This window comes from Peromyscus maniculatus, chromosome 7 (assembly GCF_049852395.1).
Source record: "Peromyscus maniculatus bairdii isolate BWxNUB_F1_BW_parent chromosome 7, HU_Pman_BW_mat_3.1, whole genome shotgun sequence".
NCBI lineage: Eukaryota > Metazoa > Chordata > Mammalia > Rodentia > Cricetidae > Peromyscus > Peromyscus maniculatus.
In genome coordinates, this window is record NC_134858.1 from 16,685,047 (window position 1) to 16,711,514 (window position 26,468).

General features: G+C 44.9%; 2 long non-coding RNA genes across 2 annotated transcripts; one reads left to right on the plus strand and one right to left on the minus strand.

Annotated features, from left to right (window-relative positions):
• On the minus strand, window positions 1-26,340 carry LOC121830755 (uncharacterized). Its single transcript, XR_013052635.1, has 4 exons — window positions 25,254-26,340; window positions 3,619-3,696; window positions 1,254-3,521; window positions 1-505 (listed from the first exon to the last, which is right to left on the minus strand). It is a non-coding gene; the product is annotated as an uncharacterized LOC121830755 (long non-coding RNA).
• LOC143274192 (uncharacterized) lies at window positions 9,388-21,940 on the plus strand. Its single transcript, XR_013052634.1, has 4 exons — window positions 9,388-9,874; window positions 13,452-13,627; window positions 15,878-15,936; window positions 21,557-21,940. It is a non-coding gene; the product is annotated as an uncharacterized LOC143274192 (long non-coding RNA).
• Window positions 26,341-26,468: the final 128 nt, after the last annotated feature.

Below are 26,468 nucleotides of genomic sequence, written 5' to 3' on the forward strand. Positions count from 1 at the left end.
AGGTGTGTGCCACCATGGCCAACCTTCTACATGGGTGCTGCAGATCTGAACTCAGGTCCTCATGAGGCACAGCACACACTTTACTCCTGGGTGTCTCAGGGTTTCTATTGTTGTGAAGAGACACCACGACCATGGCAACTCTCGTTTTGTTTCGGGGGTTTTTTGTTTGTTTGTTTGAGACAGGGTTTCTCTGCATAGTTTTAGTGCCTGTCCTGGATCTTGCTTTGTAGACCAGGCTGGCCTCGCACTCACAGAGATCCATCTGCCTGGCTCTGCCTTCCAAGTACTGGGATTAAAGGTGTGCACCACCACTGCCCAGCTCATGGCAACTCATAAATAAAAACATTTAATTGAGGTGGCTCGCTTACAGTTTCAGAGGTTCCGTCCATTATCATCAGGATGGATAACATGGCAGCACACAGGCAGATGTGGTGCTGGAGCTGAGAGTCCTACATCTTGACTCAGAGGCAACAGGAAGTCAACTGACTGTCACACGGAGTGAAGCCTGAGAAAAGAGAGACCTCAAAGTCCACCCCCACAGTGACACACTTCCTCCAACAAGGCCACAGCTCCTAATAGTGCCACTCCCTTTGGGGACCATTTCTTTCAAACCACCACACTGGGTCACCTCCCCAGTCCTCTTCAATTGCTTCTTTTCCAAAAACATAGCCAAAAGCTTTCCCCCTAGAGAGGGAGAACACCCCAACAGAACTTGAAGAAAGTAAGTATCTCTCTGCAGTTCCCTGAGAGCCTGGTGTACCCCCCAATCAAGGACAGCAACTGTTGCTTGATTCTAATGGCTCCCTGGGGGAGGAGGTGAGAAGGCATGGCATCAATGGCACAGACACCAGGAGTCAGTTGAAGGCAAACAACAAACTCATTTATTTAATAACAAGGAAGGCCTTACATACCCTCCTCCTAGCACCCAGTCGTTGTGGTTGTCTCTCATTGGCTGGGCACAATCAGGAACTCTGACATTGATCAGGAACTCTGACAGTGCCTATTGCTAGGCCCTCAGGCAGACTCCAGGTTGGCTCATAAGGAAGTATGTTATGTGCATGCCTTGGCAACTGGTCTGAGCCAATTTTCTCAACCCTATGGGCCTGTCCTACTATATATCCACCCTTTTATTTTGTTACATGTGTGCTCAGCAGGAGTTGGAGTTCTTTGCTCTGGCCTTGTTGACCCCACCTCAGGGGGCTCAGCAACTGGACTGTGCCTGTGTTAGGTTGCCTTGACAAACAAGCTCTTACCTGTCATTGACTATCAGCCCTCGAAGAGTGTCCATCCCTGGGGGGTCATCCTGGGTGGGGAGGGTCAAGCAGTAGCCTTTCGAATTTCAGAAAGCCAGGCATGCGTAACTGTAGATGTAACCAACTGTCTTATTAAATAAGAAACACAGAACCAATGCAAAGAAGAAAGCCAAGAGGTCAGAGCTAAGAACTAAAACCTTACCCTTCCTCCTGCAGTGGTCCTACCTCTCCAAACCAGAGCTACTTCCTGTGTGTCGGTCTTTTTATAGTGTTTCTGTTCTGCCTTCTCATTGGTTGTAAACCCAACCACATGACCACCTCATCATGGCCTGTCTGTATAGACCTCCAGGTTTTCTATGATTGGTATTGAGATTAAAGGCATGTGTATCCAATGCTGGCTGTATCCTTGAACACACAGAGACTTACCTAGCTCTACCTACCAAGTGCTGGGATTACAAGCGTATGCCACCACTGCCCTGCTTTCCTATGGCTTGCTAATAGCTCTGACCCCCGGGCAACTTTATTTATTAACATACAAATAGCATTTTAATACAAATAAAATATCAGCATACATAACCTCCTGTGGAGGGCTATGAGTTGGATGTCTAAGAGCCATTGAACACCTGTAGAGTCACCTTAGTGGCCACCCATTGTTGCCAGATGTGCTGTGGGAGACACTTAAAAAGGAGAAAGACTAAAAAAGCACTACCTCACCAATCAAAACATAAGTGAAAATCCAGGAGGGATCGAACAGTCTTTTTATGTCATCCCACACTTTTCACAAAATAAAGAGTCAAAGGCCATAACCTCTGCTCTTGTCTAATTTAATTGGAAAATTTCATGTGTTAGCTGCAATGAATAATATAGAAACTTTAGCTGACCATGGGCCCTTAATATATTTAGCTAGCTCCCAGCCTGCTAAATTAACTTTCCTCATCTTAAAAGCTTCATACAAAATGAAGAAAAGTGAGGGTCCACAAGTCTTCAGCCTTTAGAGGGCCAATGAGACAAGAAAGGGGAGTATATTCATTACCCATCCTGGGTTATTACCTCCTTGGTGGAAGCAGGCTGGTCTGTGGCCAAGCACAAATCTCTTGCTGGGACCCATATTGGCATAGTGGCACTCTGAGGAAAAACACAAGCATACCCTCTCCCATGGGTTAGCAGGCAGGCTGGTGATTGCCATTGGAGGGAGATAGGATCTCTCCATCTCGTTAGGGGCAGGGGCATGTTCTTTGGCAGAGATGCTCAGTGCTTGTAGGCCTAGCTGAGCCCTTTTTAGGGCCTTGAGGGCCAGGTCCAACACCTGTTAAAAATAGGCATCCAAGCTAATCTGTGTCTGGTGCACAGGATGGACATATTCCCCATGCCCTGTGAGCATATCATGGGTAAGATGTTTGTCCAGGCCTGGGATTCTGCCTGATCATCATAGACTGCAGGCTCCAACATAGCTTTAAGCAAATGGTACCAATCTAAATAAGTTTGTAACTGCATGGACCATTGAGCAAGGACCTGCTGAAAGTAGGGAGAATCTGGACCTGACTCATTGACTGCCTTCTGGATAAGGAAGAGATCAGCTATGGGGTGGGAATCCAGGGCTGGGCATCAGCATTTGGGCCCACATTGACTGGGAAGGCTTCTATGGGCCTATGGACTGATAATGGCACAGGCTGTGAGGGTTGTAAGACACCTGGTGCTGTGGGAGAGTAGCCACCTCCTGAGGCAGGTGGGTGCTGGGTTAGATCTTCCCAGAAATACCACAGAGGAGGTGTAGCCACCAGCGATGGTGGAACAGAGCAGGGAGCAGGGCATGACTTAACGACAGCTGCCTTCTCCTTGACAGATTCTGAGGGGCCCAAACTGACAGCTACATTCTTCTTGACAGATGTCTCAGGGCCTAAACTGACAGCTATGTTCTCCTTGGCAGATTTCACATGGCCCAAACTGACAGATTTCGAGGGCCCAAACTGCCTGTCTCATCATTGGATCTCATAGAGATATCCGACAGGGAAGTGGTGGGGGTGATGAAAAGATTACCCATCTTTTAGAGGGAAACAGCAAGCAAACAGCAGTCAGAGAGAAGATGACAGTCAACAGGGGTGGAATTTGTATCAGACCCTTATGTCTTGTGCTTAGTGGGGGACTTCCGTGTTTTTTAGGCCATGGCTGTATGCCCACATGGTATCTCCAGACAAGAAAGGGTGTTCTAGAGCCGAGCCTTGGTTCTACCTCCTGGGGTGTCAATCCTTATGTGAAGGTGCCAGGAGACTGAAACAGAAAAAAAAAGTGCTTTCCTAACAGAATGGGCAGACAAACATGACAGACAACACAAAAGAAGGAAAGAAATGGAGGTCCCAATGCTTACCTGCTCGAGGGACCAAAAGAACACCACACTGAGCGGCCTTCTCACCAAAACACACCATCTTGGGGGCGCTACCAAGCACTGTGAGTGAAGACAGGGAGATGATCAGAACCTGCCCTGAGAGAAAGTAACAGAAGCCCCACATTGGGTGCCAGATGTTCCTGGATTCTAACAGCTCCCTCTGGGGGAGGGGGTGAGAAGGTACGGTGTCAATGGCACAGACACCAGGAGTCAATTGAAGGCAAACAACAAACTCCTTTATTTAACAATGGAGAAGACCTTATATACCCTCCTCCCAGTACCAGTCTGTGTTGCAATCTGGTGGCATTGTGTGGTCGTCCCTCATTGGCTTGGCATGATCAGAAACTCTGACAGTGACCAGGAACTTTAACAGCACCTGTTGGTAGGCCCTCAGGCAGACCCCAGGTTGGCTCATAAGGAAGTATATTATGTGCATGCCTTGGAAACTGGTCTGAGCCAATTTCCTCAATCCTATGGGCCTGTCCTACTACAAGCAACATGTCATCATCTGGGTGACTTGGATGCCTAGCTCCAACTCCTTGTCCATGGAGGGGATGGTGCTGGAGTTTTGCCAAGCTGACAGATGGATAAGACCATCCGCACTCCTGGGCACATGGGGCAGACACTCTGTTTTGGTTTGGATTTCTATTACTGTGAAAATGACCATGGTAATTCTTATAAAGGAAAGCATTTAATTGGGGCTGACTTACAGTTCAGAGATTTAGTCCATTGTCATCATGGCAGGAAGTACAGTGGCACAGAGGCAGACATGGTGCAGGAGAAGGAACTAAGAGTTCTACATCTATCAGCAGGCAGCAGGAAGAGAGAGAGTGACACTGGACCTGGCTTAAGTTTCTGAAACCTCAAAGCCCACACCCAGTGACACATTTCTTCCAGTAAGGACACACCTACTTCAACAAGGCCATATGTCCTATCCTCTCAAATAATGCCCCTCCCTATGAGCCTATGGGAGCCATTTATTCAAACTACCACAAGCTCTTATCTCAAATGCCCTAAAATCCTCACCAGTTCCCAAGGCCTCCTCCTCCTGCCCATACTCTGAGGGAGCTGCCCCCATGTCCCTGAGACCTCTCTCCCTCCTGTCCTCTGTCCAATGCTCAGAGTCGTCCAGTCTCTCTTAGTCCTGTGGCTAGTGCTTATTGTGAGACACAGGATGGATCCCATATCCAGATACTTCACACTGTACATCAAGGTGGCCCCTGACAGGGGAGGGGGACTTAGGAGCTGGAGTTGAGTTGTGTGCTAAAGGCACAGGCCATCGAGACCCTAAAAGAGGATAGCTACCAGGCCTGTCCCCTGCACCAGCAGAACCCAGAGGGAGCCTCTGTGACCAGCCAGAGCTTGATGCCCAACAAAGGCCAACAGCTTCTATCTGCCAAAACTGATCAAGTAGGAAGCACCCTCTGGTATTTTAGGGAGCTGAGTGCAAACTGTACCTCATTCCTCTGCCTGGGAATGTCCTTGTATGATGAGCAACCTGCACAACTGCACATGGTAGCTTTGCTTCCAACATAAAGACTCTCAACTGCTTCTTTTCCCAAGATCTGGCCTAAGGTTTTGCTCCTAGGGAGGGAGACCCCAAGAGAACCTGAGGAACCAAAAGCTTCATGTTCCCCTCAAAACACTTCAGCATAGGAAGTCACTCTCTATCTTCCTATCTCCCAACTTTCTGTCACAATTTAGGAGCCTGGACCAAGAGACCAATTACCAAAGTGCAGATGGACAGAAGTTCAGGGCTACCTGTTGCTGGAGAGCTTCTCTCCAGGTTCCCCAAGCCCCGCAGTCCCACAATCCACTTATAAAATAATCACTCAGACGCTTGTATCACTTATAAACTGTATGGCCGTGGCAGGCTTCTTGTTAATTGTTCTTATATCTTAAATTAACCCATTTTTATAAATCTATAGCTTGCCACGTGGCTGGTGGCTTACCGGCTTCTTTACATGCTCTTCTCCTGGCGGTGGCTGCAGTGTCTCTCCCTCCTTCTTCCTGTTTCCCCAATTCTCCTCTCTCTTTGTCCCGCCTATACTTCCTGCCTGGTCACTGGCCATCAGTGTTTTATTTACATAGAGTAATATCCACAGCAGCTACCATAGACATGAAGGAGTCCAGTGAAGAGACAATGGATAAAACATATGAAGACCAGAAGGGAGAGCATGAGGAAGTCATAGAGGAAGGACAGAGAGGGGACAAGTGACATGCTTAGGGTGCCATCGTTTGTATCATGTCCAGTGCTTCCATCTTTTGAGGTCCAGCTGAAGCTAAACAAGACATTATTCTACCTCAGCAATGAGGCACTGGGTGTTGGCATCCAAGCCCAGTGAGTCCCCTTGATCCCCTTCCCTGCTAGAGGACCAGGGACACCAAGAAACTGGACAGACAAAGGACTCACTACAGTTGCAGTGTGACTGTGGAATGTCCCCCATGATCTCATCGGCTGGAATCCAGCACAGCTGCTATTGGAGCTGTTGCAGGGCCTTTCAGAGGTGGAGCCTGTCTAAGGAAGTGGGTCACTGGGAGACAAGTGCTCTGAGGTTAAAGCCCCACCCCGCTTCCTGTGCAGTTCTCTGTAACCTGTCTGCCATGACAGTCGGCTCCATGCTCAGGGCCTTGAAGTCTACCATGTGTTTCTTGCCAAGATAGACTGAAGCATCCCTAAAACTTGGAGCCAAATCAACCCATTCCTCTTTAAGTTGCTTCTGTCACAACAAGAAAAACAATTACACCCAATTCCTGTTTCTGTGACTAAGAGAAGGAAGTGCTCTTAACTGTTGGGCCATCTCTCTAGCCCCATACCCCCATGTTAGTTTTTAAAAGCCACTTGGTATAGTCATGTTAGGTCTATTTTCAAGGTCAAACAGAGATATATTTCAGGTAAACAGGTCATCTTCAAACACTTCAGAGATATACAGAATATGGCATTAAAGATGTTTTAATAACATAAGGCTTTTCATGACAGTGAGACACATCTGTTCCTAGCAGCACCAATCTACTTCAAAAAAAGGTTAATGAGCATCAAAGAAACTCCATACGGAGTTTGCTTTCTTTGTGGCAAAGTTAGCCATCTGGGTAAAGAAACTGCCCTTGCCTCAACTGCTGATAGTATACTGTCCAAACCGGACAAGCAGGATACAAAAGAAGGTGACTGCCGAACTTTGCCAAGACAAGGTAGGACAGCCCTTCAATGTTTCTGCTCCACAGATAAATCTGTCAGATATTCTAGGCCTCTAGGCTGAAGGTGGATGCCCCAACATTGCAGAGGAATCTTGTGTAACTGTTCAGAAAGCCAGCTGTCTTTGTTGTTTCATAGTTTTAGATGTTGTTTGCTCTGCACTTCCTGTTTACTCAGGTAATATTATAATCTTCTCCAGTCTTTGATGAGGTTGAAGACTAGATAGGTATAGTGAGAATTTTCCTTAGTTATGACAAAAAGTAAATTAAGTACAAAACTCTGGACTCATCAAGAAAGGATAGTTAATGGAGTATTTTCTGTAAATTTGTCAAATAAAAATAGATGGGACATTGTGAATACAATTCTTACATGATAATTGTTCTTATTGTATATAATTTTACCATATTAGAGTTAAAACCTTTCCTTTTTATTTAGACAAAAAGGGGGAAATGTTGTAGAATAATCTTTTTGTACACTGTGAAGATGTCACTCTGATTGGTTTACTAAAAAGCTGAATGGCCAATAGCTAGGCAGGATTCCAAGGCACAGAGGATGCTGGGAAGAAGAGTTGCCAGTGGATGCAGAGGGAACAGATATGCAGGAGAAGAGGTAAAAGCTATGAGTCACATTACAACATGTAGATGAATAGAAATGGGTTAATTTAAGTTATAAGTGCTAGTGGGACAAGACTAAGCTGAGCCTTCATAATTAATAATAAGTGTCCATGTCGTGATTTCAGAGCTGGCTGGTGGGACAGAGAAAGATTCACTACACCTTGGCCTCTCCAAAAGCTGCACTGCCACCAGGCAGCCTCCTGTCTCCACCCCTTGAGTGCTGGAGTCACAGACTTCTGCCTGTGGTAGTCTGTGCTAGTGAAAGATCCCAAGACTCCAAGCATGCTAGGTAAGCACACTACCCACGGAGCCATAATCCAGTCCCAGGTTCATGTTTTGAATGCAGTGAGGTCCAAGCATCATCCTCTGAAATCATGAGATCATAAGTGTCTCCAAGCCATCAAGAGACCCTCCACTCTCCAGGTATGTCTTCAATAAGCCAGTGTACAGGCATGCACTGGCTGTCTTTGGGGTCAAGATAAATTCCCAGCAGACTGTCATCCAGAGCTTACTCAGAGGGTGGAGGTGACTGAGTCCTGACCTTCTCCATCCTCTGCCTCTCTGTTAACACCTCAATCCAATAGCCATATCCCCTCTTCTTCCCATCCTAACAGGTCTCTGGAGGCCTGGGCTATCTCCCTGCAGAAGAACATGCTGATTACTGTTTTCTACAGTCCCCAAAAGAACTTCAATGGAGCTTCCATCTCCCTCAGGTGACATCACCACCCAGGACTTCTGTGGTGGTCATGATGCTGTTTTGTTCCAGCCATGTGACCTCAGGATCTGAGTGAGTTTCCTCATCCAAGAAATGAGGAAGAGCTGTGGAGATGACTTTGTGGGTGATGTGCTCACTATTCAAGGATAAGGAGCTGAGTTTGTTTCCCAGCATTTATATAAAAAGCTGGAGCCAGACTCCACAAAGAAAACCTGTCTCAAAAAAATAATAATAATACTGAAACCTCAAGGTGATGGTAAAGCAGTTCCCCCCAAAAAATAGATTTATTTTCTTTTTAATTGTGTGTATGTGTGTGTGTTTACTTCATAAGTAGTGTCCTCAGAGGCATCAAATCCCCTGTAGTTGGAGTTACAGACAGTTGTGAGCCTCCACTGTGAGTGCTGGGAATTGAACTCAGCTCCTCTGCAAGAACAGCCGGTGCTCTGAAATGATGAGCCGTATCTCCAGCCCCATATTACCACTGCAATGTCACACTAACCCCAACCAATAGGTACAACGATCTGGGTTTAAGGTGAGCAATTGAAGACAGACAGCATGAAACAACAAAAGCAAGCCTGTGTCAAGCCATACACTGAGTGTGTGTGTGTGTGTGTGTGTGTGTGTGTGTGTGTGTGTGTGTGTGTGTGTGTGTTTGAGAGAGAGAGAGATACCTGTGAGCACAGGGTCCTGTCTCTCATGCCCTAGGACCAAGTGGAATTCCCGCACAAGGAGTCACTGTGTGTCCCCGACAGGAGCCCCACTCAGCCAGGTGGGGGCTGTGCTGTGCCCACCAAGACTGTGACCTTCACGCTTCTCCCTCTCAAGACTGGGATGTGGAGGTCAAGGCCATGGACCCTGGCCTGGACCACATGAAGCAGATTCTCTTGGTTTGGGTAATTCTGTAATTGATAAATCATGCTGCTGAATGATTCCCTGTTTTAGGGACAGACAAGCAGTTTCCACAGGTCCCAGACTCTGTGATTGATCTGAGAATGGGGGGAGATGTGGGAGAATGGATGGGAAGGTCATCAGTGGGCTGACTTGAGAAGCTACAAAGTCTCACTCGAAGCTGTGGGTTCAAATGTTATCTTTGCTGTATGACATTGAATGACTTACTGTATTTCTCTGAGCCTCTATTTCCTCATTTATAAGACCAGGTAAAGAGCCCAGGAATATGAAAACTGTACACAGTCTGTACACATCATAGGAATATTGGAGCTGACAGCTGCTGTGGACAAAGGTTACACTTTAACACTTGCCTCTGCGTGACCCTCTGCCCTACATTCCTTTCAGCTACAGGGAAGACAGCTGTGTCAAGACAGCCACAGGCTTTCACAAATACCTGAACTAACACCCTGCAATTGAAACTGGGGACTCTCAGAATGTCACATGACTCAATGCCCAAGCTCAAGACTGTAAAACCCTGGTGACCCACCACCTGGTGCTTGGATTTTACTGTAAGAAGAGGCTTGGAAGTTCCTCTCAGGGTCACCATGTCAGAAGCCCGACTCTGTCTGTGGCCCTAGCTAGCTACAAGTTTTCTGTGCCCTGTGGTGTTTGGAATAAAGTTTGCTTCTGGTTAATAGACTTTGGTGTCTGGTCCCCATTATTCCCACATCTTCAGGACTCAACATTTTGGGGGCTCATCCAGGATTGTGCAATTTTGGGAGGACACCCCAATCTCTGGCAACTTTATTCTACTGGTCTGGACAATAGGTAAGTTTATCTCTGTTTTTTGTTTGTTTGTTTTTTGTATCTGGGGTCTGAACAAGCTGGGGCTCACTAGAGAGCAGGTAGATGCACTGTTGACCTCTGATCCAGAGGGGAATGATGGATGCCTCGACCCTGCCTCTGACCATCGGGTTGTTCATTTGTGGCCCTACAGGACTGGTTTGGAACCACTGGGCCCATCGCACAGTGTTCTCCCTTTCCTGTCTACCGGATCTTCATCTACTCATTTTTGTTTACTCGTTGTCCTGTTTATTGTTGGTCTGTTGGTCTCCTTGCTGTGCTCGCTTATGAATTAATTCCTACCATGGTCAAACTTCCTCTAAACCTAAGACTCCCTTGGACCTTGTCCTTTCTCATTCGTTGACTTCAGAGATGTAGCAGCAGCCTCCACCACCCATGTGGAACTGGGACGACTTAAGGTCTTGTGTTCACTGGAATGGTCAGACTTCTGAGTTGGATGGCCTCCCTAAGGTTCCTTTGATCTTTGTTTGTTTGTATGTTTGTTTGTTTGTTTTTCGAGACAGAGTTTCTCTGTGTAGTTTTGGTGCCTGTCCTGGATCTCGATCTGTAGACCAGGTTAGCCTTGAACTCACAGAGATCCATCTGACTCTGCCTCCCAAGTGCAGGGATTAAAGGCATGCACCACCACTGCCCAGTGGTTCCTTTGATCTTAAGCTTATTCTTAAGGTCCAGGATATCATTTTCAGCCATCCAGGCCATCCAGACCAAATCCCCTACATTGTGGCCTGGTGCTTTCTCCTGGTCAACCCCCCATCCTGGTTAAAACCCTTCATTCTTTCCTCAGAACGAGACTGCCATTCTTCCCATACAACCAAGGAAATCAAAAGGAAAACCTGGCCATTCTGATACTCTTGCGGTCTTGCCCTTCCTTCCTGATCCTGAGCTGGATGGCTCTCCCTCTCCCTATAAGCCCTGACCCTGTAGACAAGCGGGAACTCCTCTCTGATGCGGATAACACAGCTGCTGACTCCCCTCCTGCCTTACCTTCCCCCAAACCCTCTGCTCCCTCATGGAACCCCCCTCTCCTCCCCTCTGCCTCTCACCATTCACCCCCTGAGCCACGCCCACTCCATACTGACTCCGAAAACCACAAATTGTGGCCTCCATTGCTCTCCCATTCCACACTATAGGGCCACCCAATGAAGAGGGCAACCCTTGCCTAGCATATTTTCACTTTGTTACCAGTGATCTATACAACTGGGTGCTCCAAACTCCTCCACTAATAGCACTTCTTGATACTGTTTTCTTCACCCATCACCCACTCGGGATGACAGTTAACCGCTCCCATAGGTTCTATTTACTACTGAGGAGCGAGAGAATCCTGGGAGAATGGCGCAAGCTGATTCCAGATAGTCACCCCACCGAGGATGAGACAGCTACTAATGCTGCTTTCCCCACTTCTTGGCCTGATGAGGGATGGGACTGCAACACAGCTGAACGTAGGGAGAGGCAAAGGGTCTATCACCAGATTCTTATGGGGGGGGGTCTCTGAGCAGCTGCTGCTAGACAACCCACAAATGTTTCTAAGGTGAGTCAGGTAGTACAAGAAAAGAGTTAACCACTAGGTGCATTTCTTGAATGCCTGATGGATGTCTATCATACCTACACTTATTTGGATCCTGAGGTACCAGAAAATCAGGTGGAGATTAATCTGGCTTTCATTAACCAAGCAACCCCAGATATTAAAAGGAAATTTCAGTGGCTTGGTGAATTCAAAGGTAAAAATTTGTCTAAATTAGCGGCTAAAGCCACCAAAGTTTATAACAACAGAGAGACACCTGAGGACAGACAAACTCGAGGGCTGACCAAGGTCTTATTGTATTGGCAGCTGACAGGAGCCGGGGATCCACTGAACTTAGAAACCATCAACTGTCCCAAACAGCCAAAGGTTGGGGAGATAATGGGAGCCCTGAGCACTCCCCATCTCAAAAAGAATCAGTGTGCATACTGCAAGGAAATGGACCATTGGAAGAGGGAATGTCCCCAGAGAAAGAAAGGACAAAAAGAACCTAAATATGTCAAAGGGTCCTTGAACTGCCAGGTCTAGATGACTGAGGGGGATGGGGCTGGAAGTCCCTTCTTGAGCCCTGAGTGACTCTACATGTGGAGGGGCAACCTGTTGACTTCCTAGTGGACACCATAACTCACCATTCCATGTTAAAAATCCCACTAGGGTTCTATCAGATAAACAAATATGGGTTCAAGGGGCTACAGGAACAGCCTTACATCCATGGATCACAAAACAAACTGGACTTGGGAAGAAAGAAGGTTACACATTCTTCATAGTTATCCCTGAATGCCCCTACCCTCTCTTGGGAAGAGACTTATTGACCAAAATGAAAACCCAAATTCATTTCACTGGAAAGGGGGTGACAATCTCCCCATAGCCCAAAGTCTATGCCTTATGTCTGGACCCAGAAGAATACAGGCTCTTTCCACAGATGTTTACTTCAGATGTGTCTCCTTTAATGCTTTAACTTCAGTGTTCTATCCCTGGAGTATGGGCAGAGACCAATCCCCCAGGGCTACCAATCTAGAAGTCCCCAGTTGTGGTTACCTTAAAGGCAAGTACCCAACCCATCCAGGTAAGGCAGTAAGTACCCCATGACTCCTGCCAATTAGACATCACTCATCAACTGACTCCTGGAGCATGGAATTCTAGTGCCTTGCCAGTCTCTATGGAACACCCAGCTTCTGCCAGCCAAAAAGCCAAGGACCAATGATATCAACTGGTGCAGGAGCTTAGGGAAGTTAACAAATGGCTGGAAGATATTCATCCAATTGTTCCCAACTCTTATATCCTCCTGAGCTCCCTCTACCCAGAGCTCCAGGTTTACTCAGTTCAAGACCCTAAAGACACCTTCTTCAGGAGCTGGAGAGATTGCTCAGTGGTTAAGAGCACTGACTGCTCTTCTAGAGGACCTGGGTTCAATTCCCAGCACCCACATGGCAGCTCACAACGGTCTGTAATTCCAAGATATTACACTTTTACACAAACATACATGCAGGCAAAACATCAATGCATATGAAATAAAAGTAAATTTAAAAAAAAAGACACCTTCTTCAGCCTAAATCTAGAAGACAAGAGCCAGCCCATGTAGATGTAATTCTAAACGGTCTTATTAAATAAGAAACACGGAGCCAAATAAGGAGTTAAAAGCCCAGAGATTGAGCAGCAGCCAAGAGCTAAGAACCCTTTACTTACCACTCACTGCCGTCCTTCCCCTGAGAGAGAGACCTTCTTCCTGTGTCCTGCCTTTTTTATTGCCTTTCTGTTCTGCCTTCTCATTGGTTCTAAACCCAACCACATGACTTCCTCGTTACTGCCCGTCTATACAGACCTCCAGGTCTCTATGGTTGGTACTGGGATTAAAGGCGGGTGTCACCATACTGGCTGAGTCCTTGAACACACAGAGACTTTGCCTGACATGTGATCGGATTAAGGGCATGTGCTACCACTACCAGACTTCTGCTTAATGGCTGGCTATGACCTCTGACCCCCAGGCAACTTTATTAACATACAAATAAAATCACATTTCAGCACAAATAAAATATCACCGTAAGCCCATCTTTGCCTTCAAGTGGCATGACCCAGATTGAGGCTTCAGTGGGCAACTCACCTGGACTCCCTTGTCCCAAGGATCCAAGAACTCCCCAACCATCTTTGATGAAGCCCTCCATTGAGACTTGAGGGACTACTAGACCTCACACTCTGAGGTAAGCCTTCTTCAATATGTGGATGACCTCTTGATTGCTTCCAAGAACCAGGACTCTTGTTTACAGGCAGCTAGAGACTTTCTGCAAGCCTTAGATCATCTGGGATATAAGGTATCAGCTAAAAAGGCCCAGGTCTGCATCTCAGAAGTCACATACCTGGGATACATTCTAAAAGAAGGTAAGAGATGGCTGTCACCTGCTCAGAAACAGACTTTCCTGGATATCCCAGCCCCTAAGAGCTGAGGCAAATCTGAGAATTTCTAAGCTCATCCAGAATCTGCCTACTCTGGACACTGGGATTTGCTGAAATGGCCAAACCCCTATATGAGACTACTCAGGGGGCTGAGTAGTCCTTCCTCTGGACTGAGACTCAAGAAGAGGCCTTTAAAGCCAGAAAGGAAGCCCTGTTCAAGACCCCTGCCTTAGCTCTGCTCAGACATAAACAAGCCCTTCCAACTCTTCATAGATGAGAGAGCAGAGGTAGCTAAGAGAGTCCTGACTCAGTACCTTGGACCCTGGAAGTAGCCAGTGGCCTATGTGTCCAAGCAATTGGATCCTGTGGCCTCTGGAAGGCCCAGCTGCCTCCACAGTATGGCAGCTACAGCTCTGCTGATGGTCAAGGATGCTGACAAATTGACTCTGGAGCAAACTTTAACCACAGTTACTCCCCACTATATAGAGGGGGTCCTCAAAATTTCCCCTACCAGTGGATGGCCAATGCCCAGTTAACACACTACCAGGCCTTGCTCCTCAATCCCCCTTGCATTAGATTCCTCCCAAGCACTTCTCTCAACCCAGTGACCCTGATGCCTAACCCAGATTCAGATAACATCCATGACTGCACAGAGACATTACAAGTACATAGAATCTGACCAGACTTGACTGACATCCCTTGACTGTAGATGTAACCAACCGTCTTATTAAATAAGAAACACAGAGCCAATACAGAGATGAAAGCCAAGAGGTCAGAGCAATAGCTAAGAGCTAAAAACCTTACCCTTAACTGTCGCTGTACCTCTCCGAAAGAGACCTACTTCCTGTGTCTGTCTTTTTTTTTTATAGAGTTTCTGTTCTGCCTTCTCATTGGTTGTAAACCCAACCATATGACCTCCTAGTCACTGCCTGTCTGTACAGACCTCCAGGTCTTTATGATTGGTATTGAGATTAAAGGCATGTGTCTCCAATGCTGGCTGTATCCTCGAACACACAGAGATCTACCTAGCTCTGCCTACCAAGTGCTGGGATTAAAGGTGTGCGCCACCACCGCCCAGCTTTCGCTATGGCTTGCTAATAGCTCTGACCCCCGGGCAACTTTATTTATTAACATACAAATAAAATCACATTTCAGTACAAATAAAATACCACCATACTTGACCAGATCCAGACCTCACATACTTCATGAATGGCAAGGGAAGGAACCAAGTATGCAAGTGTGGAATAGTGACACCCTCAGAGACGATCTGAGCCATAGCCTGGCCCTCTGGCACCTCAGCACAAAAAACTGAGCTAACTGCCCTAGTCAAGGCCTTACAATTAGGAAAAGACAAAACTATTAATGTTCATATGGACGGCTGTTACGTGTTTGCCACGGCACATGTCCACAGGGCCATCTGCAGAGAAAGACACTAACTGCTGAAGGAAAAACTATTAAAATAAGCAAGAGATCCTAAATTTATTATCTGCCTCCTGGCTCCCAAAAAGACTGGCCATCCATTGCCCAGGACATCAGAAAGGAAACTCCTATGAAGCCCAAGGCAAAAGGAGAGCAGACCATGCAGCCACAGAGGCTGCCCTGGCTGCCACCAACCTACTAATAACACTCCCAGACCCTGTGTTTACTGAGATGCCAGATTATTCTACCCAAGATGATAAGGACTTTGCCTCTTTATCAAACACCAAGATTAAAAACAGATGGAGGTACACTTTGGATGAAAGACTCATCCTGCCAACTGAACTGGCCAAGTCTTTGATCTACCAAATCCACAAAGGAATGCATTTAGGCCAAAGGGAATTAAAAGAACTCCCAAGAAAATCAAAATTCAAAAATTTTCAACATAAATCAATTAGTGGAGGAGTGTGTAACTCAATGCCTCCCTTGCCAGGCTACTAACCCACAAAAGAAAGAGCCCTCTCAAAGCAAGAGGGAAAGAGAAACCTCCTCAGGAATCCATTGGGAGGTGGACTTCACTGAGGTAAGACCTGGAAAATAAGGATTTAAATACCTCCTAGTCTTTCTTGACACTTTTTCAGGTTGGAAAAGATATTACATCGACAGTAGTCAAGAAGATCATTGATGAACTCATCCCAAGGTATGGACTTCCTTCTGTGATAGGGTCAGACAATGGACCAGTTTTCATCTCTAAGGTAACACAAGACTTAGCTAAAATTGGGGATTAATTGGAAATTACATTGTGCATATCACTCCCAGAGTTCAGGACAGATAGAACAGATGAATCAGACCCTAAAAGAGACCATACCTAAATTAATCCTAGAAACTGGCAATGACTGGACAGCTCCCCTATCCTTTGCCCTGTTCAGGGTGGAACTCCCTACTATTGTGAGTTAACACCCTATGAAATCATGTTTGGCAGAAAGACTCTCTCCCTTGGTTCCCAAGCTCCCCTCAGAAGTCATGGCTGAGATGTCTGAATATAAGCTCCTTAAGTCCACCCAGGCTCTCGAGACAGTCCAGGACAAAATCTTCCCACCCCTGAGACACATTTATGAGTTGCCACCTGCCAAACCACACAACCACAAACTGGGTGACCTCATTTGGATCCAGAGACATCATAAAGAGGCCCTTGGACCACTCTGGAGAGGAACGCACACCGTGATCCTGACTACCCCAACTGCTGTTAAGGTAGATGGAATCAAGATGTAGATTCACTGGCTAAGATCAAAAACACCAATGACAACCAATGTTGGAGAGGATGTGGAGCAAAGGGAACACTCCTCCACTGTTGGTGGGAATGTAAACTTGTACAACCACTATGGAAATCAGTATGGCGGTTTCTCAGAAAATTAGGAATCAAACTACCTCAAGACCCAGCCATCCCACTCTTGGGCATATACCCAAAGAATGCTGATTCATACCATAAAGATACATGCTCAGCTATGTTCATAGCAGCACTATTTGTAATAGCCAGAACCTGGAAACAACCTAGATGCCCATCAACGGAAGAATGGATGAAAAAAATGTGGTACATATACACAATGGAGTACTACTCAGCAGAGAAAAACAATGAAAGCATGAAATTTGCAGGCAAATGGATGGAACTAGAAAAAATCATCCTGAGTGAGGTAACCCAAACCCAGAAAGACAGTTATGGTATGTACTCACTCATTGGTGGATTCTAGATATAAAATGAACAATCAGACCACAACCCATAGAACCATATATATATAGCATGGAGGTCCCTAGGACGACTGTGGCATATAATAAATTTCAGTTTTACTCAAAAAAAAAAAAAAAGATGTAGATTCACCACTCACATCTCAAACCCACTCCTGATGGAAGGTTGGATGACCCAACCATCAGTTGGAAGGCCTTCTAATGCCTTAAGGACCCACTAAAGATAAGACTAAAAGCTTACAAACTACCATGACTTTTCTGATCTCTGGGAACCTCCCAGTACCCTCCTCTGTTGTTTTATTTTTGGTTTTTTGAGACAGGGTTTCTTCTTGTAGTTTCTTCTTGTAGTTTTGGATCTCACTCTATAGACCAGGCTGGCCTCGAACTCACAGAGATCCACCTGGCTCTGCCTCCCAAGTGCTGGGATTAAAGGCATGCGCCATCACTGCCTGGCTCCCCTGTTAGTTTTATTTGGAGATTCACAGACCTCTGGACAGGGCAACTAATATCTGAAATGATCTAAACAGATTTTGAGACAGCCCCAATCTGTAAGACTGACTTGTGTCATCTAAGGCTAGACCTAATATTCAATCGGGTACCTCGGAGAGCCACTCATGGGGAAGCTCTCTCCAGCTCAGTTCTCAGCCTAGGAAAGTATGGGAATCTTGAGCCTTTACTAAAAGTCTTTCAGGAGGATTTCAAGGGAAAAACATTACTATGCTTGCCTGGCTGTCTCCACCCCAGCTTGCTCCAGTCAAAACAAATTCTGATGTCCATCCTGGGGATGTGAAACTTGGGTCCCCTCTTGGAATGTTGACAAGAATCCCTTAATTTTATTTTTATTTTTTTGGAGCTGAGGACCAAACCCAGGGCCTTGTGCTTGCTAGGCAAGTGCTCTACCACTGAGCTAAATCCCCAACCCCGACAAGAACCCCTTTATAACAATATCGATAACAATAACAATAACAATAACTTCTGTTAATAGTTCCTGCACAAAACCCATATTCTGTAACCTTATTATAATCCAAGTTAAGAGACGGGATGCTGCATACCCACAAGCCTATAGCTACTGGGACTTGGGAAGATCTTGGGGATTTAGATTATGGGAATCAGGTAGTGACTGTGGAATGGCATTTACCACACAACAGTCACAGGTCAAGACTCCAGTCCTCCTCATAGGACCTTTACATGACCTCCTTAGGCCTTTCCTGATTCCCATTCAGGCCCTCACAACCCAGCCCAATGCTACCCAGAATGTCACTTCACTTGGGATTGTTGTGTTAACGATAACTAAGGAAATGATGAAAAGCCAAACTGAACCACCAGCACCAGGACCCCCCTCTTTGAAATGGTTCTGGCCACTTATTCCTCCTTAACATCATTTTACTGATGACTTCTGGTTATGTCTAGACCCTAGATGCCTTTTTACATAAGATTAGGTCTTCTGGGTACACAACCATCCATAACATTCAAGACTGTGTCCCTAACCATCAGGACAGCTTGTCACTGGAAGGCCCCTCTCACCCTAAGAAACATTCAAAGAGATACAACTTGCTTCTGCTCATACAACTATCCCTTAGACAAAACTGCTTATCTATCAATATATAAAAGTATTTTCTCCGGGTCTTCTGATACTCTTAACTTAAACAACTCCCATCAGCTGGTCACTGAATAGACAGCTGGCTCTTTGGCTTCTTCTCTCCCAGCGGGTTCTGGGCTCTCCCTGGACCCCCTTCTTGGGCTGATACTACACTAGGTAGCTGTACTGTTCTACACAGAAGCAGTCAGCCTCACATCTCAGTTGTCATAGTCAGCAGATTTGGTGAGACAATTGGGAATTCTTAAAGGGAGGAATTAGTTAAAAGAGAGAGTTTTCCCACATTAAAAAATGGGAAACACTATTATGATGGAGAGAATTAGGTCTCTGTATGATTACATGATGTGTAGTTTGAAAATGGAACAATTAGATGAGAGGATAGTTTAGATGGGATTTACATAATGTCAATTATAAATAGTATCTGTTTGATCATTTTTATCATTAAAAATGTTGGTTAATATGAGTGCCAAGATAAAAGTTTTAGAAAAACTTATTTTAAAAAAATCATAGATATTCAGACCCAGACAGAGGAATTTAAACGAGAACCAACTTCAGCATTGCATTATAAGGTTACAGAGAAATAGCCTAAGATTTTCAAACAGCCAACCTTAATTTATCCAGTAACCTTACAGGAACTGCCAAATGATAGATGTCCCGAGGCTTTGTAAGAACTGAATGGACTCCTGTGCAAATGTTAGATTTGAGGAGATTCAAGGAGTCTTATATGGCATGCATTTGCCTTTTGTGAAGCAGATGTTAAACTCCTGGTCAACTTGTAATAGAATTATCCCTCAAGACTGGAAAGATTTGGTTACAGCAGTCTTGGAGCCTGGTCCTCAGTTTCAATGGAGGACCTAGTGGAAAGATGAGGCTAAGACCATTGGACAACAAAGTAGGGCTAGATATGGAAGTCTCCAAAGACCAACTTCTTGGAGAGGGAGATTATGCTAATGTACAAAAGAATTCTCTATATGCTGACCACACCCTGGCTTTATGTCACACAGTAGCCTTGAATGTTTGGGACAGAACTGAAGAATTAGGAAAGAAAATTGAATCATTTACTAAAGTTATACAGGGCCCAAAAGAAACCTTCACTGATTTCTTACAAAGATTGACTTCAGCAGTGAATAGAATGATACCAAATTCAGAGGCTAGACAAGTAATAATTGAATCTCTGGCTTTTGAAAATGCTAATGCACAATGCAAAAGGGTAATTAGGCCATTAAAGGCAAGATCAGCTAATGGAATTTTCCCAAGGGCCTACCCTAAAAAAAATCCCTCCCAGGGTCCTGGGTAAGATGCTATGTCCAGAGTGGGGTTATCTGATGGAAAAGAAGCTATGTACACCATGCTCTTCTGTCCATTTACTTTATTTCTCTAAGACAAAATTCCATCTATACAGCTTCAGTTCCATCCTGACACTCAATTCTTCCTTGCCCTTCTTTTTCTGGTCTCTCATAGCCTAATAGTAACTAAGCTCTTATGCCTTCAGTCTCATCTTCATCCTCTGTTCCTACATCCTCCATCTTTACTCCCTCTTCTCCTCTCCTGACCAGATACAAATCCACCTACGGTCTACAAATAACTTTTCCTTGCTCCTCACTCTCAGCCTGAGCCACATTCTATAAATGATCTGCCTTGTTCCTCCTTCTCTGGCTCCATGACTCTGCCTGGGCCAGGAGTTCTGCTCCAGTCTTTACTACACCTGGTTATGCAAAAAGCCCAATTGTCCTGAGTCAATTGCTCTGCAATACCACTAGGCCTGAAGGAAGGGGACGGTCTGAGCTTCATTTGCACAAGAAACAAAACTATGCATCTACAACCAGCCTGTCTCCTAGGCCCTGCAGGGGTGTTACCTAGTGGATCAGCAGTAGGTCTGAGCAGCTAAACTGTTTGCTATAAAGCCCAGTAGTATATGGGTGCACAAGAATTTCATAACATAAGATAGCTGGTATATATTAAAAGCTAAATAACACCAAATATTCCTTGATAAATGGCTTCCTCTTGAATGACTCCTTGGTCAATCAAGGTATAGCTTATTATATACAGCTGAATCTCTATAATATATTCTTGCAGCCCACTGCAATCAACACCCTTGGAGGAATGGATCCAAGATAGAATCAATATTGAATCTCATAACCATGATGAGGCTTGGATAGGAAAGGTGATTTCCAGAGGTTTGAAGAAAAATCGAAATGTTAGGTGTTTCAAATGTGGTAAACAAAGTCACCTAAAAAGGGACTGTAAACAAGGCATTTCTAGAAACAATGTTCTTCTAAGAATAATCCCAACAGAACACCCCTCCCTTCTGGATTATGTAGAAGGTGTGGCAAAGGCAGCCATTAGATTTACAAACGGCAGATCAACAAGGGAAAGTCAAGGTAATCCTTTGCCATCGGGAAATACCTTGGGGGGCCTCTCACAGGAGCCTCACATCAAATTCAATTCAGTCATTTCCTGTCATCATGGAGGAAACTCCTTCCCAGAGCAATTAATGAACCTAATGCCTATTGTAAGAAACCATACTGCTCTGGATGATAGAACAGCTATAGAAGAGAGAACAACAACAAAAAATTAAAGAGAAACCATAAAGTGAATCTTTTGGCAAACTTCTATAAAATAACAAATATTGATCCTTTAGCCTCTTTGAGATCTGCTGCATATGACATTTATTAAGTTTTCTGCATTGAACCATGACCATGCCTAACAGTGACCTTTGAAGTCTCCAAAAGGATGACAAGGCCCCACAATGATGATTCCACACAGACTATGATAACGCCACTAAGCTGACAAACACCACCTAAAGATCAGCTTTGGACTACAAACTGCTCAGCACAGTTTTGAGGTGGCTGGCTGAGATGATCCAGCCTCACAGACTACTGGAAACCAGCACTGCACATTCCCATTTCAGAGACTGGACAATAAATGGCACAGCTACCTCTCCCAGGACTTGACAATTAAACCAAATTTTTCTTTTCAGGATCCCCTAAAGAGGCCATCGCCTCCAGACAGCAGGAAGTAAACTTAAGAGCATGACACCCACATTACGGAGAGGTAGGGTGGGTGGTTTTTGGTCTTTAAACTGTTTATGAATATTTGTCATCATTTAGGGTGGTTGGTTACAAGTTGTTATTTATTGGTAATCATCAGGAAAAAAGCTGAACAAAAAAGATTAGATTCAGGATTCTTGTTTTGAAAAAAGGGGGTGGATATAGAAATGACAGGATAAAAGGTAAATTATTGAATCTACTCTGAAAAGAAAAAGGGGGATATAGATATGATAGGTTAAAAGCCCAGATTATTGATTCTACTTTTAAAAATCAACTACTAGTTTTAAATATTTTACATTGGATTGGACTTTTGTATATTGTATACAAATTTTGTATATTGATACAAATTTGAGGTTATTTTTGTTAGAACATACTGTACATACATTTCTAATCTTGTTCAAGGTATTGTACCTATATATCTCATTTAACAATGTAATGCAAATTTGTAGTCTTTGAAAGTTATTATTACCAATTAATTAGGATAATAAGAAAATACAGGTTAGTAATTAGTCATCGATTACAATTGAACTTGTAGTCATATTAGGTATGTTTTCAAGGTCAAACAGGTATATTTTAGATAGACAGGTCATCTTCAAACACTTCAGAGATCTACAGAATATGGCACTTAAGATGTTTTAATAACATAGGTTCTTTTTTTTTTTTTAATGACAATGAGACATGTCTGCTCCTAGCAGTACCAATATACTTCACAGAAGATGATGGTCATCAAAAAAACTCTATATGGAGTTTACTTCCTTTGTGGTAAAAGTTAGTCACTGAGCAAGAAAACGCCCTTGCCTCAACTGCTACAGTATGCTGTCCAAATGGACAAGCAGGACACAAAAGAAAGGACTGCTGAACTTTGCCAAGACAAGGTAGGATAGCCCTTCAGAGAATCCTGCTTCACAGATAAGTCTGTCAGATATGCTAGGCCTGTAGGCCAAAGATGGATGCCCCAACACTGTGGAGGAACCTTGGGTGACTGTCCAGGCAGCCAGCTGTTTCTGTCATTTCTTACAATTTTTGGAAGTCACTTGCTTGTACTTCCTGCTTACTCCGTTAATATTATTTCCTTCTCAGGTCTCTGAAGTTGAAGATGAAATAGATACAGGGTTTGTTGTTGTTGTTGTTGTTAACAAATTCAGAAAAGAAACTCACTAAAGAGGTGTAAAGTGTATAAGTTTGAGAGACATCAAAAGATAGTTTTCAGCTAGTAATATAAGTTAGAATAGAAAGTGAATTAGGTACAAGCTTTTGGACTCACCAAGATAGAATAAATAATGGATTATTTTCTTTGAATTTGTCAAATGTTAACAGACTAGACACTGTTGATGTATTTATTGCCTGTATACATTGTATATAGTTATTGTACTTATTGTATATAGTTTTTCTTTTATTAGTTATAATCTTTTTTTTTAATTTTAGACAAAAGGAGGAAATGTGATGATATTTTGTGTATGATCCGAATAAAGCTTGTCTGAGGATCAAAGGGCAAAGCCAGCCACTAGTTAGCCATAGAAGCCAGGCAGTGGTAGCACACACCTTTAATCCCAGCACTTGGGATCTTATGCCTTTGTTCCCAGTACTTGGGAGGCACACACACCTTTAATCCCAGCCCTAGGGAGGTTGAGACAGGAAGTGATGTGGGTGGGCAGAGAGAGGCATGTAGTGGGTTGCTGGGGACCCTTAAGGCCTGGGATGCACATACATGGTCCTCTCTTCACCTCCTTGTGGTATCAGATGCTGAGAGCTGGGACCAGGTGAATCAGCATGGGACATAGCTCAGCTTTCCCAGACCCTAGGATAAATCTCCCATGGTAGTGAGTTAACCCCCAAATAAATTTATTTGTTCATTAAATAGACTCCATGGATTTCTCCCATTATCTGGCACCCAATGTGGGGCATGGGTAAGCCATCCACAGCCTTTTACCCGTGCAGATAGCTTCAATGGATGTCTGCCCACAGACTCGGTGAGCAGCCTGAATGATCTGCCACGTACCTGGAAGCTCAGACCCCTGCTTGCTAACTATGCACCTATGGCTCCCTCCCTCCCAAGTAGCCGCATCTGTGTCCTGCCCACCGTGGCAGACTTGCATCCACTCCCTAATTTGAGCCATTGCCCAGATCCCAGTGCTTACTTGCTGACCCCACGGCCCATTCAAACTAGAACTAGCCACAGCTCACAAACCGCGTGCCCCCGCCCCCGCCCCCGCCCCCGGCCTGGTCCCATACGTGCTGCTGAGTACACCTACTGCATGCTAATATGGGAGGAGGCTGAGCGCCTCCCACCTGCCGGCCTCTGTTTACCCACTGCACCACAGGTTCCCGCCCACCCATGGCTGCCACCACCCACCAGCCTCCACCACCATGCGCCCCAGCCATTTTACGTGCACCATACACAAGCAGCTGGCCCCATAACAACACCACCAACAGGCAGCTACTTCTTGGTTAAAACTTGTTCGTTAGCTGTTTAAGCTCAATACAGGTCAAGGTCTTCGGAACGCTTCAGGACTTGCTTTAGCACTACACCTGCGACACCTGCTGGCTGAACAGCGCTACTACACCCAAAAATCCATTGCAAGAACTGGGACACCAGCTCTGAAGTATTTCTTTCATCTAAGGTAAAATTACTCATTAATTTTACACCTTAAAACTGATTAATAAATAAATTAATAAAATTTTTCTTTACAAATTTTAAATATTTAAATATAAGGCAGGAGGAGAAAGGAGCTCAGTGCTTTCGCTGAGGATTTTGTAGAGGTAAGAACTAGTGGGTGGCTGCTCTGATTCTCTGATTTTTCGGCATTTACCCTGACATCTGGCTCTGAGTTTTTATTAAGACAAATTAGGTTTTGTGCTACACCACCACCAGCACCTATGGACCCCCTCTTTGAAATAGTCCTGGCCACTAACTCCCTCCTTAACTCGACCCTTATGAATTTCACTGATGACTTCTGGTTATGTCTAGACCCTGGATGCCTTTTGACATAGGATTAGGTCTTCTGGTTACACAGCCATCCATAACATTCAGAACTGTGTCCCTAACCAACAAAACAGCTTGTCCCTGGGAGGCCCCTCTTACCCTAGGAAACATTCAAGGAGATACAACTTGCTTCTGCTCATACAACTATCCCTTAGACAAAACGAATATATATATTCGTCAATATATAAAAGTATATATTTTTTCTCAGGGTCTTCCAATTCTCTTAACTTCAACAACTCCCATCAGCTGATTGCTCCCCAAGGGTCTTGGTATGTCTGTACCATGGGTTTATACTCCTGTACATCAACTAGCCTTTTCACATGGGAAAGCAACCTGAATTCTGTATCTTGGTACAAATTGCCCCTCAAATATATTATTATGATGGTCCAGCCAACAGGGGGTCCTCCCTAGGGGTACAACATAAGAGAGGAGCCCCAATCCTTGTCCCCATAATGTTGGGAATAGGTATTGCAAGTTCCGCTGTCCTGGGGGCAGCAGCGCTGATTACTAGTCAAGCCAGTTAACCAGTCTCTCTGAGGCTGTGGAAAAGGCCTATTCCACCTCCAGGCAGAACCTCATACCTTGAACAACAGGTAGACTCTTCAGCAGAAACGGTCTTACAAAACAGAAGGGCCTAGACTTACCACTCCCGACACAAGGAGGGCTATGTGCCACCGTGGGTGAATCCTGCTGTTCCTGTGCTAACCCCTCAGGCGTTGTTAGAAACGTTCTTCAAAGTGATTCTCCTCGAAAGACAGAGAGAGAGAGAAAACGATCATTTTCCTGGTTCCATAAGCTCTTTAATTGGTTCCCTTGGCTAACGACTCTATTGCCCTCCATTACTGGACCATTGCTTATTCTTTTGATACTCTTAATAATTGGTCCATGTGTAATTAATACACTGATTAGGTTTGTAAAAAAAATGCATTTCTTCAGTGAAACTCTTGATTCTGTGCTCATAATATACAATTATTGAAAACTCAGACTCAGGTTCACATACAGATTCAGAAGAATCAAGTGTTAGATTCTGATATAAACTCATGGGGGAATGAAAAGCCCAGGAGTATGAAAACTGTACACAGCCTGTACACATCCTAGGAAAATTGGAGCTGACAGCTGCTGTGGACAAAGGTTACACTTTAACACTTGCCTCTGTGTGACCCTCTGCCCTACATTCCTTTCAGCTACAGGGAAGACAGCTGTGTCAAGACAGCCACAGGCTTTCACAAATACCTGAACTAACACCCTGCAATCGAAACTGGAGACTCTCAGAATGTCATGTGACTCAAGGCCCAAGCTCAAGACTGTAAAACCCTGTGACCCACCACCTGGTGCTTGGATTTTACTGTAAGAAGAGGCTTGGAAGTTCCTCTCAGGGTCACCATGTCAGAAGCCCAACTCTGTCTGTGGCCCTAGCTAGCTACAAGTTTTCTGTGCCCTGTGGTGTTTGGAATAAAGTTTGCTTCTGGTTAATAGACTTTGGTGTCTGGTCCCCATTATTCTCACATCCTCAGGACCCAACACAGGCCAATCATGTCACCCATAAAATAGAGAGCTGTGGAAATTAAGCTCATGTGGGTAATTCCAGCAATTAATCAGGCGGTGGTGGCGCACGCCTTTGATCCCAGCACTCGGGAGGCAGAGGCAGGCAGATCTCTGTGAGTTCGAGGCCAGCCTTGTCTACAGAGTGAGATCCAGGACAGGCACCAAAACTACACAGAAAAACCCTGCCTTGAAAAACATATATATATATATATATCAACTCATGCCTGGAGAGATGGTTCAGCAATTAAGAGCACTGGCTGCTCTTCCAGAGGCCTGAGTTCAATTCCCAACAACCACATGGTGGTGCAAAACCA